Source organism: Sarcophilus harrisii, chromosome 1 (genome assembly GCF_902635505.1).
Source record: "Sarcophilus harrisii chromosome 1, mSarHar1.11, whole genome shotgun sequence".
Taxonomy (NCBI): Eukaryota; Metazoa; Chordata; class Mammalia; order Dasyuromorphia; family Dasyuridae; genus Sarcophilus; species Sarcophilus harrisii.
This window is the reverse complement of record NC_045426.1, coordinates 273481149-273499901: the sequence shown is the minus strand read 5'-3', so window position 1 is coordinate 273499901 and position 18753 is coordinate 273481149. Positions and strand designations below refer to the sequence as shown.

Genomic DNA, 18753 nt, shown 5'->3' with positions numbered 1-18753 from the left:
AAATTAAGCTAAATATTTAGACCTTTCTGAATTTTTCAAATTTAAGAGTTTGAGATTCTTAGATTCTATTTCTTCATACTTTACCATTAAAAAATAATGAACATAAAGAAATCAGAGAAACATGAAAAGACTTTTGTGAACTGATGCCTCAGAATGATTTCAACACTATAAACAGAACAACAACAAAAAAGAGAGGGAGCAGGGATTAAATGATATTTAATCATCATGAACAAGCTTATTGCCAAAGAAAAAATGAGAAAAAATTGAATCTATCTCCTTCATAGAAATGGGATTACAGGTACAGAATATTACATAGTCAGATCTAGTTGATATGGTTAGTTTTACTCAACTGGTTTTTCCCCTCTCACTTTTCTTTGTTACAAGGGAGAGCTTTTTAGGTAGAGGGGGAAAGGATAAATGCAGAAGTTATCATGATATAAATGAAAGTTATCACTAAAATGTTTAAAATAAATAAAAGGAAAGAAATAGGCAGAAAAGATTAAAGGTAATTTTGGAGAGAATAGTTACAATTGAGGTGACAGAACTGTATGCTAGACTCTGAAGGGTGAAGAATGAATGAAAAGAGTGAAAATGGAGCCACATAGAGCTCCTAACTCTGGCCAGAAGTTAAGAGAGAGGTATATGTAATTGCTCACACATCAAAAAACAATACAAAATGATGAGCATGAATAGATAACAGAAAATTAATTACTTCTCTTGGAAGCAACCTAGTGCTGCTGTATTAAGGCTCCAAGAAGCTGTAGCATGACCAGCACTACACTCTCTCAGCAAATACCATTTCAGCAAATGAGCTAAATTAGGTTGAAAGTAGCTAACTGACAGAATTTCTGGTGAGTTAGGGGGATTTCTACTCCAAGCATGTGAAAAGCAGATAAGAACAAAATTGTCACAACTCCTCTGAAGCAGAAACTCTGAAGTGCTTAGAGCTTGGTCAGACACCAAAGATTCCAAATGCTTCTTGAGATATTGCCAATCATTTTGACTTTGGTCCTGATGTTGACTTTTAATGACTTTGTACAATTTTGCTTTACTGAAATCAATTCACGAGCAAGTCAAGACATTGCTCTGTGATGCTATTGGTAGACTTTGAAAATAAAGGAGAAACAATTGAATCAACAAATCTTAAAAGCAGCACCTTTCTTGTGCAGAGTTGTGATAGACGTTGTAGGAGTATCATGCTCGGGAACAAAGTAGTGAACATTTCTGTTAGTGCATCTATAAAGGCTCTCAAGGGATTTCTGATTTCTTCAAAAGAACAAGGAAAATGAAGGAATAAAAATTAGAAACAGCTGTCTGTCTTAGTTTATTCATCTATAAAAAGGGAATAATATTAGCTATCTCACAGGATTGTTGTGAGGATAAAATGAAATAACTGTACATTTTGTTAACCTTAAAATTCTGCATAAATGCTAGTTGTCACTAGAAACATACAAAAATAATATTTCAGGAACTTCTAAAGGCATCAACATACAAATTGTACCTCGCATTTATTAGCATTATAATGGAGCATATTAGATGGAATACTGGACATCTTCTGGGTACATCATAGAACAATAAATTAAAAATTGGAAGAGTTATTGGAGATCATCTAGTCCAACTCTTTCATTTGCCAAGATGAAGCTCAAAACACTCAAAAAAGGGTTGAAAAGGTGTTAGTCACAGGTTCTGAACTCAGAGATTCTATATCCAAAGCCACCACTCTTTCCACTATACAATGCTGCCTCTAGGAGAAGCATAAGCAAGCATAGATGTGTAGCTTAGACACACTGGAGGGAATACCCATATTCCCTCATATGAATATGAGAATAAAGGTTCATAAGAATAAAAGTTACTGGAGTATTAAAAGTACATAACTGAGGTAGGATCCAAGAAGAGCTAAGTCCATGGAGGAGAGGAGAAATTGTTACAATCTTGACTGTCATTTAACTTTGGTATGTCTGTTTCCTCATCTGTAAAAGGTGTAGGATTAGTTAAATGGGATAGGAAAAGGCAATATAAGAAGGGGACCTAGAATTGGAGTCAGAAAGCTTGTGTTTAAATTCTATGGTACCTTTGTGACAAGGAAAAACTCTATGCCTCAGTTTTTGTTTTTTTTTTTTTTATCTGTGAGATGAGGGAACTGAATCAGATGAAATCTAAAGCTTCTTCAAACTGACATTTGGAGATTCCGGTGGAATTCCATGGAGATCACTCAACCTTCATCAAAAGCTAAAGATCTTCTGGGGATGGAAGAAAATTAGAGAAATCTTAAACTATAAAACAGGCATTCTTCACTCTGGGAAGGCAGTGAATATCTTAATTGCTTATCAAGAGACTGCATTCATCTTTGTCTCTAGCCACACATCTGCATTAAGATTCCCAAAGAAATATGGGAAGTGAAAGTGAATAGAAACCATAAGGCAATATGAAGTAGTCTATGGAAGGAAGAATATTTTGAATCAAAAAGAATTTGGAAGTAGGAGAGGCAAGACTTCCAACTCCTGCCTATAGATGACAAATCTTAGAATTGAGACCCTAGGAACATCAAAGGATAGAGGCTTCCCCAGGTCCTGAATTAATGAGCAATTATCTTAGATAAAAAGTTTTTATAGGACTCTAGTTGAAAAGAACATAGTAACACTCCAAGTGAAGAATCCATAATACCACCCAGACTCACTCCTGAATTATGGGCATAGTTCAAGGAGAGTATATGCCTAGTGTTAGGGGTCATGTTTATAACTTCTGTTCTTGCTATAGTTTTTCAGTAAATGGCTTCACAAAAGAATTGATTCCACTTGCTAAATGATTGCTAAAGGAAAGTATACCAGTAAGGTTCATAAACTAGCATTTAAGAAATTAGCTTCCCACAGGTTTACTCCTGTAAACTTAGAAATAACAATCATTCCTGTAGGAATCCAACTGACTAGTGGACATCGTAGAAAGTAAAAAAGTGAGTACTAAGAGCATGTTACTCTAAGAATGAAATTACTTATTAGTAATAAAGTCTTCAGAAGAATGGATATACCACCCCTAAAGTCCCACTTTTTTTTGTCTTGAGTTTTCATATCACTGCCTTCCTAAATATTCTATTTTTAAAAATTATTTAAAGATTTTTATTTACAAAACATATGCAAGGGTAATTTTTCAACACTGACCCTTGTAAAACTTTCTGTTCCAAATTTTTATCTCCTTCCCCCCACTCCTTCCCTAGATGGCAGGTTATGTTAAATCCAATATGTTAAATATGTTAAAATATATGTTAAATCTAATATATGTATACATATTTATAATTATCTTGCTGCACAAGAAAAATCAGATCAAGAAGGGAAAAAACCTAAGAAAACAAAATGTAAGCAAACATCAACAAAAAGTAAAAATGCTATGTTGTGGTCCACACTCAGTTCCTACAATCCTCTCTCTGGGTGTATATGGCTCTCTTCATCACTAAACAATTGGACCTGGTTTGAATCATTTCATTGTTGAAGAGAGCCATGTGCATCAGAATTGATCATCATATAGTCGTCTTGTTGCCGTGTATGATCTCCTGGTTCTGCTCATTTCGCTTAACATCAATTCATGTATAACACCATCAATTCAACTCTGAAATCATCTTGTTAGTCGTTTCTTATAGAACAATAATATTCCATAATATTATCCAATTGATGGGCATCCATTCAGTTTCCAGTTTCCTTCTACTATAAGAGGATTTCTACTCCAAGTATGTGAAAAGCAGATAAGAACAAATTTGTTGCACATGTGAGATCCTTTCCCTCCTTTAAGATCTCTTTGGGATATAAGCCCAGTAGTAACACTGCTGGATCAAAGGGTATTCACAGTTTGATAACTTTTTGAGCATAGTTCCAAACTGTTCTCCAGAATGGTTGGATTTGTTCACAATTCCACCAACAATGTATCAGTGTTCCAGTTTTCTCACATCCCCTCCAACATTCATCATTATCTTTTCCTGTCATCTTAACCAATCTGACAGGTGTGTAGTGGTATCTCAGAGTTGCCTTAATTTACATTTCTCTGATCAATAGTGATTTGGAGCTTCCTAAATATTCTAAAATAATTTTCTTTTATTACCAAGTATCTCACTTTCCCCATCTGTAAAATGGTCAGGGCTAAGTAGTCATTCCTAGTCCCTAACTACCAGATTTAAGGGAGGGAGAAGGAAAAGGGGATTGCAAAATTTTGAGTTTACCACTAAAAAAATTCATACATACATATAGCTTAGATTTTAAAGAACCAAGCCTTTAAAGAACAAAACACCTTTCTCATAATAATCCTGTGAAAGAACAATTTGTATAATTCCCAGGAAGCTGAGGCTGAAAGATATAAACTATACTACACACACTTACATTAGTAAATGCCTCAAACCTGAAAGATGCTAAATTCAGTACCCTTGCCAAGATTCCTCACTGCCTCCTTAGATCTTTACTATTATAGCAGAATGCTTAGGAGTGTGCATGTGGAGAAAAGAGAGGTAAGGAGGAAGGATTGGAAATTCACCCACATGGAGAAAGAACCAAATTAAAAGGGAGCAAAGAGAAGACAATTACTGAAGTAGCCAATTTTTTCTTTCCCAAGGATTCTTTTACCATTTGGCCAATTAAATTTTTAAAATTATTTTCTTCAGTATTTTTTTTGTATCTCTTTTACTAATCTGTTAATTCTCTCTTCATAATTTTCTTGCAGCACTCTCTTTTCCTTTCTCATTTTTTTTCTTGACTATTCTTATATTTTTCTTTAACTCTTCTAGGAATTCTTGTAGAATTTGGGTCCAATTTACTTTTTTTTTTTTTTAAGGCTGTTTTCACATTATTGTTTTCTGAATTTAGACCTTGATCTTCCCTGTCACCATACTAGATTTTTATGGTCAGATTCTTTTGTTGTCTTTGTTTGTTAGTTTTCCCAGCCTTATTTTTTTTTTTTAAACTTTGAACTCTGTGTTAAAGTTGGGCTTAGTGGCAAAGAACTGGAAACTGAGTGGATGCTCATCAGCTGGGGAATGACTGAATAAGTTGCATTTGAATATAATGGAATATTATTGTTCTATAAGAAATGATTATCAGGATGATTTTAGAGAGGCCTGGAAAGATTTAAAAGAATCAATGCTAAGTGAATTGAGTAGAATCAAGAGAACATTGTATACAGCAATAACAAGATTATGTTTTATCAACTATCATAGACTTGGCTCTTTTCAAAAACGAGGTAATTCAGGCCAATTTTAATAGATTTGTGGTAGAGAGAGCCATCTGCACCCAGATGGGACATTTAAAAGGACTGAATGTTAATCACAACATAGTATTTTCACTTTTTTTTATTGCTGTCATTTGCTTACTTGTTTCTTACTTTCTCATTTTTCCTCTTTTGATCTGAGTTTTCTTGTGAAGCATGATACAGAAATATTTCTAGAAGAAATTGAACATGTTTAACCTATATTGGATTACTTGCTGTTTAGAAGAGGGATACAGGAGGAGGGAGGGAGAAAAATTTGGAATACAAGAATGAAAACTATCTTTGTATGTATTTTAAAAAATTAAAAGCTATTATTATAAAAATAAATAAATAAAGTTGGCACTCTCCCAAGCCTCAGATTTTTTTTTTTTTTTTTTTTTTTTTAAATATTGGTGTTCTTAAAGCTAGTTGCAGGGAGAGGGGCCAGGGAGAGGAAGGAAGATCTACATGTTTTAGTGCTTCCAAGGTGATGTGATTGTAAGGCAAGGTAAGATCACTGCTGTCTTGGTCTGTGCTCTGGTCTTTATCTGTAAAAGTGCCCCGGTCCCCTGCAGCAACAAATACTAACACTTTTGCACACTTCTTTGCTTTGATACAATGATCAGGTACCGATCCTTTGTGACCAACACTCCTCTCCACTGGAACTATGATCTAAAATTGCAGAGAATTGCCAATTAGTGTTAGCTGTGCTCAATGCCAGTAAAGAATCCTGGGTAATCTCTTTCTGACTAGTTGCCTGGCCCCCTTACTGTCAGAAACTCTCAAAGCTGCTGCTGCGATGTTCTTTTTTACCTGTTGTATTTGTAAGCTCTAGACAGGTCTCCACCCTATGCCACAGATTTTTCTTGCTGACTTCTTATATTTTCTTAGACCAGAAAAATGTCTAATCTTAATCTTTTGTTGACACTGTCACTCTGAAATTTGATTTGAGGCATTATTTTAAAGTTTTTCAAAGGTGGGTGTTGGGAGAATTTGCCTGGGTGGCTACTCTTACTCCATTTTGGAGACATGATAATATTTGTAAGCAAAAATGAGCTAAAAATAATAAAGGCTAACATTTGTATAGTGCTTACTTTGTGCCAGCTACTATGCTAAGCAGTTTACAGAGATTAAAAATAAATAATAGGAAATGGATTTCACAGAAGGTAATTTATTGGACAAGACAGAATGAAATCAGATTATCTGATATATTACTCTTGATAAAGAGTAAAGTCCACCTTTTCATGTGAGAGGTATAAAGGAGGAAGTAATAGCAGAAGACATATGAGAGATATGAGATAAGGAAGAGAGGAGAAATGGGAACTCAAAGCAAAGGACCTCAATTTTTTATGTAAAATATGAGGCAAGATTTTCATCTGAGAGTGGGGGAAAGAGAAACCACAGCTTTGGAAGCTGCTTTGGAAGAGCTGCTGGGGAAAGTGAGATAGTGAGTTGATAAGGCAGTGCCTAGCAGCAGTGAAAGCCCAGTTGAATTTATAAATTTATAAGGGAAATTGAAAATAGTTGTTTGATTTTTTTCTACCTTCATTCAGCAGTACTTTGTGTAGGATTGAAACTTCAAAATGGTGGGAGTGATCCAAGGCTGAGGCCTGGCAGGAGTAATCAGTGAAGTTATAAAGGGGACAATTTAGAGCTGATTGGTTTTCCAAAATAACAGGATGGGGAAAAGAGGAGTGATTAGTACAGGGAAGATGGCAGGAAATCACAATTTGATAACTTTTTGAGCATAGTTCAGGTAATTAAGGGCACAAAGTGTTCTAAAAAAGATAAGAAAGTCCTTTCTGATTATTTCTCTCAAAGGAAAATAGTAACATATAAAAGGGTGTGGATCTTAGATAAGAAAGAAAACTCAGGGTTTAATAAAAAAGCTGAGATATACAGAGATAACTACAATATAATGTAGGGCACAATTAACAGCCACAGTGGATAGACTGCCAGGCCTGGAATCAGGAAGATTCATCTCAATGATTTCAAATCTGGCCTCAGATACTCACTAGCTATGTGACATTGGTCATGTCACTTAAGCCTGTTTACCTCAGTTTTCTCATCTGTAAAATGAGCTGGAAAAGGAAATGGCCACCCATTCCAATACCTTTGCCAATAAAACTCCAAATGGGGTCACAAAGAGTCAGACAAGTCAATACTGAAAGGACTAAACAACAAACAGTATGATGCACAAAGTATAAAATATCTTTCCTAATATTCTCACCATTACCCTCATCCTTAGCACCCCTTCCTCCCAAATACAGTAGACGCTGAATTAATGTTCTTTGATGTAAGAAAATGATCTAAGGAGACTGGATGTAAATCAACACATGCTAAGTTCACTTATTTTTCTGTTTTTTAATCTCTCCCATGGTTTCCTTTTTGCTGTGATTTTTCTATCCCAGCATGACTCATAAAGCAATTTATATTAAAAATAAATAAACTTACAAAAATGTTCTTTGGTACATGGTGTTTATATTAAGCTTTAGGATTTAGAAAGTGTTTTACATATTTACTTTTAACTCTTAACCAACTCATGAAATTAATTATTATACTTATTATTGTTCCCAGTTTTTTAATACTCAGTTATTTTTCAGTAATTTTCAACTCTTCTTGACCCCATCTTGGCAAATATACCGGAGTTGTTTGCCATTTTCCTTTCCCAGATCATTTACACGTGAGGAAACGGACAAATGGGAGAGTAAGTCTCTGGAGGCTGAATTTGAAGTTAGAAAGATGAGTCCCAAGTCCAGACCCAGTACTCTGTGCCCTACGACGCCACCTAGCTGACCCAAGTGTTCCTTTTATGGATTAGGAAATCTAGACTTGGAGACTGGATGAGTAAAACTCGAATAATAAAGTGATATTCCCCTCTTTCTCCCCAGCCCCTAGGGTATAGCGTCTCCACCTGCTCCTACCCACTCCGCCTCGGAACTTGCATTTCCTTTGGTTAGTGGAAAAAGCAGTAGAGACTTCAACTCGGTTGGCTTGAGGTGCAGACGAATGGGCTGTTTTTTTGTAAAATTTAAAACTTTAACCTATTGCACTCTTCCTCACACTTCCAATGCACCTGCTACCGGAGACTTGCTTATAATGAACCAAAAGACAGACAGTTCACTGGGTACTTAGAATGATTGAGCGATTAAACGTTTGAGCTGGAAGGGATGGATAGATGTTAAGTACAACGCCTTTTTGGCAGAAGAGAGAACTCAGTTTCGCAGAAGGGAAGCGACTTACCTAAAATCAGATGCATAGTAAATAACGCAGTTGGGATTCGAATCCACGTCCTCTGACTTTCACTCAGTCAGTTTCTGTCTCTATTTCTCTGTTTTTTGCTGGTTTCTCTGTTTCTGTATTTCTGTCTTTGTGTGTTTCTCTGTCTCTTTGTTCATTGTTTCTGTCTCTTTCTTTTCTCTGTTTCTTTCTGTGTCTGTTTCTGTCTTTCTCCCTCCACACAACCTGTCAATCTCCATTTTCCTTTAAAGCAGTAATTCCCAATTTAGAGTATGGGAGCTTTGTCAAGGGAAGTAATGGGAATATTTTAGAATTAACTATATCATCCTTTTGAAATCAATCAATCTTTCTTTTTTTTTTAAATAAATAGCTTTTTATTTTCAAAACATATGCAAAGGTAGTTTTCAGCATTCACCCTTGCAAAACCTTATGTTCCAAATTTTTCTCCCTTCCTTCCTCCCCGCCCCCCACAGCAAGTAATCAAATATATGTTAAACATGTGCAATTCTTCTATTCATATTTCTACATTTATCTTGCTGCACAAGAAAAATCTTATTTTTGTATTTCTTAAATACGTGTAGGGTAAATTCTAGAATTTATTGTCTTTAATATCGAATGAGGGTACAGGAAAGTTTGTCAAAAGTCAAGAGGCACAGGTACCAAAAGGAGATTGGGAATCGTTGCTTTAGAAACAAAAGCAAAACAAACTATAGAGTTAAAGCCGCTGTTTCCTTCCCTCTGAGATGGATCCTGGGGAATTCGTTTACCCTCCGCGCCATAAGACTGGGACCAAGCAGGCCCTAGGTCCGTGTTCCGCCCAGTATAGCCCGGCACAAGAAGCAGAGTGAGCCCCCTGCACGATCCCCCCTCACCTCGGGGACCACTTGGTCCCCAGCTCAGCTGCCAGTACCTTTTCTACTGAGCCGCAGTATTCATCTGCTTTAGCGCCACCCCTCTTTCCCCCTCCTCTTTCTCGATCCGCTGGGGATTCTATTAGTGGTTTAGGGGTGCCCTGCGGCACAGAAGTGTGCACTCCTCCGGGCAGAACTGAGGGTAGGTTTTAGACCGCGGAGATCTGCAGGTGCCCGGGGACTGCCAGGGGCTGTTACCCAACCTGGGCTGGAAAGAGGCTTAAAGGAGTTGGGTGAGCAGGTGAACCGTGGGGCCTCGGAGGACTGTAGAACTGGAAGCAAGAACTCTCAGTAAGATGATTTCCCTTCCTCCTTTTCAGAAACTAAAACGCACGCGACCTTCGCTGTTAGATCTGAAATCTGTCTCGTGGTTCCTGTATTATAAAGATGGCAACGTCTTGTTAATGTGTCAAAAAGTATGTGTTTTGAAGATGTGCTTATCTTCACTTTTTCTGCCGCGTAAGTAGTAGTTTTTTTTTCCTGTTACTGTTGTAAGCTTTTCCCCATTCCCGCTTTTAATGCACTGCCCAGGGTTTCTTCCCGTCTTTCTCACATGGAAGCCGGATTACACACTTTTGAGCCTTCAGAATAACCATGATTGTGAACTGAAAAGATCCATCACTTCTCTAAATAAAAGGTGTTCTGTCCTAGCTACTGGGGTTGTTTCTCTGTAAATGTTTTCCATGGATGGAAGTCTGGGGAAGGAAATAAACATTTATTAAGCACCTACTGCCAAGTGCTTTTTTTTCCTGCTATGCCAGGCATTGTGTTAAGTGTTTTTTGCAAATATTAATTATCTCACTTAATCAGCCCTAAGAGGTTGGTATTATTACCGACCCTGTTTTATTTATTAGCCCTCAGGTATACTGTCCAGGGTCATACTTTTTTTTTTTGACTAGGGTTCAGTGACTTGCCCAGGGTCACACAGCTAGTGTTGAGTCTGAATCGAATTTGAACTCAGGTTCTCCTGATTCCAGGGCCGGTGTAATAGAAGCATTGCACCATCTAGCTGCCCCAGGGTCACACTTTTTAAAAATCTCAGGTTAGAATTGAACTCAGTTCTTCCTGACTCCAGGAGCTGCCCTCAATCTAACTGAAGCACCCAGCTGCCTCTATACCTGAAAAGACTGTTGGTGTTGTCGCTGATGAGGATAGATGGATGGGAAAAGGGGAAAGCTAGGGATAATTGGTATCTGCTGTAGGATACCAGTCTGGTGTAGGCTATCTTGTCTCTCTCAACTAATGAAAAATAATGTGTTGGATGATGATGAAACAGTTGATATGGTTATTTGGCTGCTTTGCAAGGAATGGCAATAATTTAAAATAGAAAGCTGAACTTGAAAAATCATCACTTCCTTTCTTTGGATCTCAGTTTTCCTATCTACAAAATGGGAATAATGATAATATCCACATCATCTACTCTGTTATCTACTTCTTGAGGTTGTGATGCGGAGAAAAGCTGTGTGGGCTACTACTACTGCTGTCTGGTCAGAGTGAATTGTAAGGAGCAGTGGTCCCTGAAGTCCTCCCAGGTTTTTTGGCTAAGGTTGTCAGCACTGAAAATATGATGGATTTAAGCAAAGGAAAAACAAATTCTAGCAAAAACAATAGCAAAATGCACCTTTAGGGTTATTATCTACTAGCTTATTAGTTATGCGTTAATGTAAAAACATTGTCCTTTTATTTAGATAATGAAAATTAGCCCAGGTAGGCAACTCTGAAAAGTAGGTCAATTCTCTATGTTCTAGGACCATAGATTGTGTTACTACTAATCCAGGCCACTTTCCATATTTGTGGGGAGGAGAGAAAAGGAGAGAGGAAAACCAAGATATGGAAGAATCATAGTATTATATGACTTAGAGCTTAAGGGGAAAAAAAAACCTCAGTTGTTTTTTTTTTATGTTTTATTTTTTTATTTTTATTTTATTTTATTTTTTTTATTTAATAGCCTTTTATTTACAGGATATATACATGGGTAACTTTACAGCATTAACAATTGCCAAACCTCTTGTTCCAATTTTTCACCTCTTACCCCCCCACCCCCTCCCCTAGATGGCAGGATGACCAGTAGATGGTAAATATATTAAATTATAAATTAGATACACAATAAGTATACCTGACCAAAACGTTATTTTGCTGTACAAAAAGAATCAGACTCTGAAATATTGTACAATTAGCTTGTGAAGGAAATCAAAAATGCAGGTGTGCATAAATATAGGGATTGGGAATTCAATGTAATGGAAAAAACCTCAGTTTTGCCTTCTACATGTACAAACTTGGAAGCTGCTTTCACGCTTGGGAAATGTCCCTTTTTCAGCTCCATATGTAAAATCCTCATCTTCCTTCAAATGCTGCCTCCTCTTTAAAGTTTTCTATGATCCCTCAAGTTGCTGATGCTTTCTCCCTCTTAAGCTTCCTATTTCCTTCAAAGATCAGCTCATTTTTAGTTTCTTCCCCTTTTGGAGTCCCTCTTCAGATGCTTTGCATTTCTTTTGTACATACAGATATACTTCATTGATATTATTACCATTGTTTTGTTTAAGGGTGCCAGAAACCACATCCATATAAGACAGAGAATTTATTTGATAATTTATTTTGTGTGTACTAACTGCTCCACTGACAAACTGTTCCTCTTTGTCTCACTTTCTCCTCTGAATTCTCTATTGCCTGAGCCATAACAATATTAAAATTAGCCCAATTAGTAATCCTTCAATAGACTTTTAGTATTTAAGTAAAAGGAAGAGTCAACTGATGGGGCAAATTCTATTGTCATTTTAAGAAATTGCCATACCATCCCAACTTTCAGCAACTGCCACCCTAATCTGTCAAATAGCCATCAACATCGAGGCAAGACCCTCTACTAGCAAAAAGCTTATCACTTAACTAAAGGTTCAGATGAAGATTAGCACTTTTTAACAATAAAGCATTTTTTTAGTTAAGGTATGTATATTTTAAACATATAATATTACTGCATACTTAATAGACTACAGCATAATGCATATATAACTTTTATATGTACTTGGAAACTAAACAATTCTCATAATTTGCTTTATTTCAACATTTGCTTTATTGTGGTGACCTGGAACCCACAAGCTCTCCAAAACATGTCTGTCCTTATATGCCTAAACACAATCTTGTGGATCAAATATAAAATCCCTCAAATTCTTTTCTCTTAGGAACTGCAACTTGTGAGGATAGGAGTTCTGCTTATGTGCAAAAGACCCCAATGGCACCAGCATTTTCTCAGCCTAATGCAGATTGGCTTGTCTTCCAAGGACACAGGGATTCCGGCTTGGATTTCAAATAACAAATTATGTTAACTGTGGGGGGTGGGGAGGGAGGTACCTCATCTCTGACATATTCAGAGCTTTTTGCATGTCCTGGGTCCAGTTTTTCTTGAAAATATGGCAACTCCAAAAGACAAGTTCAGGGGACCCCTTACCATTACCTAATAGGGTTGTTAGGAGAATCACAGTAGTAAATATTTGTAAAACATTTAGCATAGTTCTAGAACATAGTGGATGCTTAATAAATACTTGCTCCCTTATTTTTTTCCTTTCCTTCCCCTACTCTTCCCCTTCCCCCTTAATCAAACCCTGTCTTAATGGTCAAATGAAAAAAACAGGGACTGGACATCTACTTTGTTTCCATTTTATGAAGACACAATCAGATGCACAGAGAAGTAGGTCACATAACTTTGAAATGAGAGGGCTAGTATTTGATTCCAAGTCTTCTGGTCTTTTTTCTTATCTGCTCCTAAAATACCAACTTAAGTACAATTTTTATTACTAATAGTAAGTGGACACTGTAATATTTCTGGATGGGTCCTTTTTTGTTTTTATATAAGGGGAGAAGGTGAGTCTAGACCTGTGTGGGAACACTTAACAGTGTTCAAGTACAGATACAGACCCTCAGATGACAACCACTTGTCTGTAACTATAGGGAAAGTTGGATACAGGCCCTACTTTGGCCTCATGTGACTTACAACACTCCTGGGTGGGGAATGACCATATTAAAATGTTATTGGAAAATATTTAACAAAATAAAAACACAATAAAACATAGGTAATCTTAATATCTGATTTTCTAACTCAATCTGCTGACCCCATTTATATTTGAGTTTGACACCATGGGCTTACAGCCTCAGAGAGTTATGAGGGGCATTGAGAGTTGGGTGACTGGCACATAGCTAGTATTTGTCAGAAGCAAGACTTAAAACCAAGACTTTCTCATTTCAAAACCTATCCTCTATCCAATGAGTCATGGTGACTTCCCTTTCTGGAAGGACAACAGATGTTCAATTAACTAAGCAATTATTAGAATGTGTATTCTTTGTCAAGAGGATAGAAGTATGATGTAACCATATTAAGACCAATGTCTTATAGAAAAAACCATGATTGGTCATTGCATCAATAAAAATTATCTGAATTGAATTTAATTCAAAAACTCCTAAACCTCCCCAGCCAGACTATCATTGGTACAAATTCAAATTTTGGGGCTCTAATAATAATATTTTTTGACCAAAGACTTTCAACATCAGAACCCTAAAAAAAGTCCCCAGGACAGTGGGATAGTGCAGTGGATAGAACACTGGCTTTGGAGTCAGGAGGACCTGAGTTCAAATCCAATCTCAATCATTAACACGTTTTAGTTGTGTGACCCTGGACAAGTCACTTTACCTCAATTGCCCCTCCCAGAAGTCCCCAAATTCAACATGATCAGATCTGGTCTGCATAAGGGAGATCAGTCTGGCAGAGGCAAGAAGGTACCCACAAAATCTTTTTGATAGACAGACACACACGTATGGGGGATTAGCAAAATCTAGCAGTACATCAGAAAAAAAAATTGAGTATATTTTATGTTCCATTTTTAGTTCTAGAGACTTTCCACTTCTGCAAAATATTGGGGTGAGGTATGTCTTCTCATATTTCTTCTTTGGGGCCGAGTTTGTATTATTCTTTGTAATTCTCTCCCATACTGCCATCCCATATAAAAATACTATTTTTTTCCAAGGGAAAAAGAGAAAAAAAATCAGCACAACTGATTGATACATTGAAAAAGTCCAAAAATGCCAATGTGTAACACCTGTGGATTCCTCATATCTTTTTCATTTGATTCCTTTTTGATCTTTATAATTTTGTATCATTTACTTTTGTGAGGTATGTAGAAGACCCTTACCCAAAATGACTACTCAGAGATCACTCAGTAAAAGGCAGAAAAGCTGTTTATTGAAAAACCTCCAAAGGATGAGCCATCCCATAGCGAGATAAAAAAGAGAAAGCTGAAGGTAGGAGGGCTAAAGAAGTAGTAAAGATACACAGCTTTTATACAAGAAATTACATCACAAGTAAGAGAGCATTGAGAAGGGGAGGGGGAGGCATGTAATTGGTTGTTGCTATTTGGGGAGATTGGAATGGAAGATTTTTGTTTCCCTGAAGTCTCCTGATTTCTAGGAAACAGAAAGTCAGACCTTCAGGCTTAATCAAGCAGATAGTGGTCCAGCTAATAGTCTAAATATCGATCAATGTCAAATACCAATAATTGTAATCAGCTCAGGTTAAGTAAATACGTTTCTAGCTGGCCAAGGCTCAAGTAAATAAGAGCCTGCACATATTATACAGGTCCTAGGGGAAACACAGAAATAATAAAATACAGGAAAAGAATTCATACATTCCTGTAAGTTCTTCACCTTATCTATTCCCCACATTTTTGATTCTTTTTCTTGATGTGTTGTTCTTTCCATTTAATTTGTTTATGGTTACGGTGTATATTGTTTTCTTGGCTCTGTTTACTTTACTCTTCATTAATTCATATAGATCTTATATTTCTCTGTATTCATCGCACATCTTTCACATCAGAGTAATATTCCATTACATTCATATACCACAATTTGTTTCACCATTTCCCAGTTAATGGGAATCAATTCTTTCCAATTCTTTGCTATTGTTAAAAAGTGTTGCTATATAATATTTTTGGAGTATATGGGGACTTTTTTCTTATCTTATCAATCAATCTACTTCCTTGAAGTAGAAGCTCAGTAATAATACTTTCTGGTCCAAAGGCTATGGGCATTTTACTACTTTATTTGTATAATTTCAAAGTACTTTCCAAAATGGTCATACCATTTCACAGCTCCACCAACAATATATTAATGTGACTATTCTTCCACAACCTCCCTAAGATGTTGCCTTTTTTTTTTTTTTTTTTTTTGGCTGAGGCAATTGGAGTTAAATGACTTGCTCAGGGTCACATAGTGAGGAAGTGTTTAGTGTCTGAGGTCAAATTTGAACTCAGATCTTCCTGACTTCAGGGCTGCTGGTCTATCCACTGCGCCACCTAACTGCCCCCATGTTGCCTTTTTAAAAAACGATCTTTGCCAATTTTCAGAGCAAAAGCTAAAGACTTCAGGTGGTTTTGATGAGCATTTTTCTTATTATTTGTAATTTGGAGCATTTTTTTCCTACGTGGTGCAACATTCACTTTTGAATATTTTGTGATTGTTCTTTCCATTTATGTTGTTGTAGTCATTGTGCATGTTGTGGATGTGTTTAATTTGCTGTACATTAATTCCTATAAAGCTTTCCATGCAAATAATTTCTAAATGGTTTAGTGGCAATCCAGCAGCCATTTCAAAAAGAGAAAAGGCAACTTTTACATTTCTAAAGCTAGATTTACTGAGGCAAAATTTTGGAAAGCAATCAGATAGATCTCAGCCTCAAGAAAGATGCTAATTAGTTCTCTGAGCACTTTCAATTAGAGAATATTCTTTTTAAAAAAAATTTTAATGATTAAAAAAAATTTCCCTTTCCCTCCATTGGGAGATTTAAAAAAATAAATAAAAAGAAAACTTTTTAGCAAAGGGAGTGAGGGAAGAAAAAGGGAAGGAAACAAGTATTTATTAAATGCCTATTATGTTCTTAGTCATCATGTTAATGCTTTAGAAATATTGTTTCTTTCGATCCTCACAACAATCATACATGTTAAAATCATGCAGAACATACATTTATATTAGGCATATCACAAAAAAGCAAGAAAAATTAAAAAATGAGAAAATTCTATTTCAACATGCAGTCAGAAACTCAGGTCTTTTAAATTCCAGGCCCTGCACTGTATCCACTAGCTGCCTAACAATTACTCTCAGTAAGCAAAGCAGATTCCCACAATAACCACTGCTCATTCTGCACCCTGCATCTATCACCTTTTTGTTGGAGGGCAGGGAACATGTTTAATCACTGGTCCTCCAAAGTCAGGGTTGATGTGAATCATAGTCTTTCAAAGTTTTTCATTTTTATAATGTTGCTATTATTGTATATAAATTGTTCTCCTGGTTGCATTAGTTCACACAGGTCTTCTGAAATTTCTCTGAATTCTTCTCTTTTCAGCATTTCTTATATCCTTAATACATTCTAAACCAGAATTTGTTCAGCTGTCCTTAACTAATGAACTCCCCTTTAGTTTCCAATTCTTTACAATTATGAAAAGAGCTACTACCATTATTTCTGCATGTGTAAACCCTTTTCCTTCTTTGATTTTTTGGGGGATAAAGGCCTAGGAGTAATATTCCTGGCTTAAAGTATATACACAGTATATCCTTCTGGGATATTGTTTGAATTACTTTCCAGAAAGGCTGGTAAGGGAAGGATGGAGAGGGAAAGAGATGGAGATGTTATATAAGGTTTGTGGAGTCTCTGGCTTCTGCTCTGTTGCTGATCCCACCAATGTAAGTGCTATTAGCTAGGATCTAGGTCCATGAAGAAAGAAAGCAGTAGTCTGAGGTTTAAGACTTCTACTTTTGTATAGAAAAAAAAACAAACCACTCAACTTTTCATGGGGACTATATTCATATATAGTATTAACATGTCACAATCTGAAGATTTGCATAAATTTAATTTTATATTTATTATTTTTTAAAGAGACCTTGACTCTGGGTTTGAAGAAACACATTCTTATCTGCCCACTATTCTAGGATAGTAAAATAGTTCTTCATAATGGCTGGCTTATTTATCAGCCCATAACTTTGGTGGAGAGGAAAATATTCTCGAGTTTTAGGATTCAACTTTGAGGTGAACTCTTCCATCCTCCCCACAATATATAAATAGCCAATTTTTGGCCATTCTTCATCCACAATTCACCTCTTGTAGCTGTCCTTTCCCTCCCCTCAAATCCCCATTAGATTGTTATTTTCTAGAAGTCAAGAATCATCTTTTGATTCTTTATATTTCTAGTATTTAGCAGTGTAGTTGTTTTTCAATGGTGTCCAACTTTTCATGATGTTATTTGGGTTTTCTTGGAAGTAATATAGGAGTGGTTTGCCATTTCCTTCTCCAGCTCATTTTACAGATAAGGAAACAGGGAAGTGCAGATCATACAGCTAGTAAGTGTGGGTCACTAGTAAAGTGAGGGCAGATTTGAACTACAGAGATAGGACTTCCTGCCTCCAGACTCATCATTATATCCATTGTACCACCTAATTGCCCACCTTGCATTTAGTAGGTTCTTAATAAATATTTATTGAGTGATTGACTGACTATCATTACCTTATAGCAAAGAACTGGAAAAGTGGATGCCCATCAACTAGGGAATGACTGAACAAAACTTGTGGTACATGAAAGTAATGGAATATTATTGTTCTTTTAAAAATTATGAACAAGCTGATCATGGAAAGGTTTCCATGAACTAATTCTAAGCAAAACAAGCAGAAACAGGAATACATTGTACACAGTAACAGCAAGAATGTGTGATCAACTATGAAAGTCTTTGTTCTTCTCAGCGATTCAGTGATCCAAAGCAGTCCCAAGGAAAGAAATGCCATCTGCATCTAGAAAAAGAACCTGAAGAGACTGAATGTAAATCAATACATACTGTGCTCACTTCTTTTTTTTAATTTATTTTTTAATCTCTCCCATGGTTTTTCCCTTTTGCTCTGATTTTTCTCCCTTCCCCCTCAAAAAATCATTACCTTAGTTCTGACCTATTCCTCACCTGGACTATTACAGTAGTTTCCTAATTTGTCTTCCTACTTCCAATCTATTCTCCATGCTGCTACCAAAATTATATTCCCAAAGCACAGATTTAAACATGTCACTTCTCTGTCTAAGAAGTTTCATTACCTCCATGTTGCCTCTAGCATAAAGTACCAATTCTTCTGTCTGGCATTTTAAATGCCCTTTATAAGCTTTCCATTCTATAAGTTTTTTCTGCAAGGTCACCTGCCTAAATCCAACTCACTTGCATGGCGTGGCATCAGATCCCTGATTTCATGATCCTCTAAGAACAAAGGACAAACAATGACAACATATTATCAATTATATACACCTTCACACACTATGTCCCAGTCGATATGACCGTCTTGTTGTTTCCTGTACGAAGCCTTCCCTCTCTCA

The 18753-nt window shown here is 36.4% G+C and overlaps 1 protein-coding gene across 1 annotated transcript in view; it reads left to right on the top strand.

Annotated features, from left to right (window-relative positions):
* Positions 1–9676: 9676 nt before the first annotated feature.
* The window catches only part of TMC5 (transmembrane channel like 5), a 134358-nt gene continuing 125281 nt past the window's right edge, over positions 9677–18753 (top strand). The window contains exon 1 of the mRNA XM_031942686.1: positions 9677–9830. The gene's annotated coding sequence lies outside the window, so the exon portion shown is untranslated. The remainder of the gene's footprint in view (positions 9831–18753) is intronic.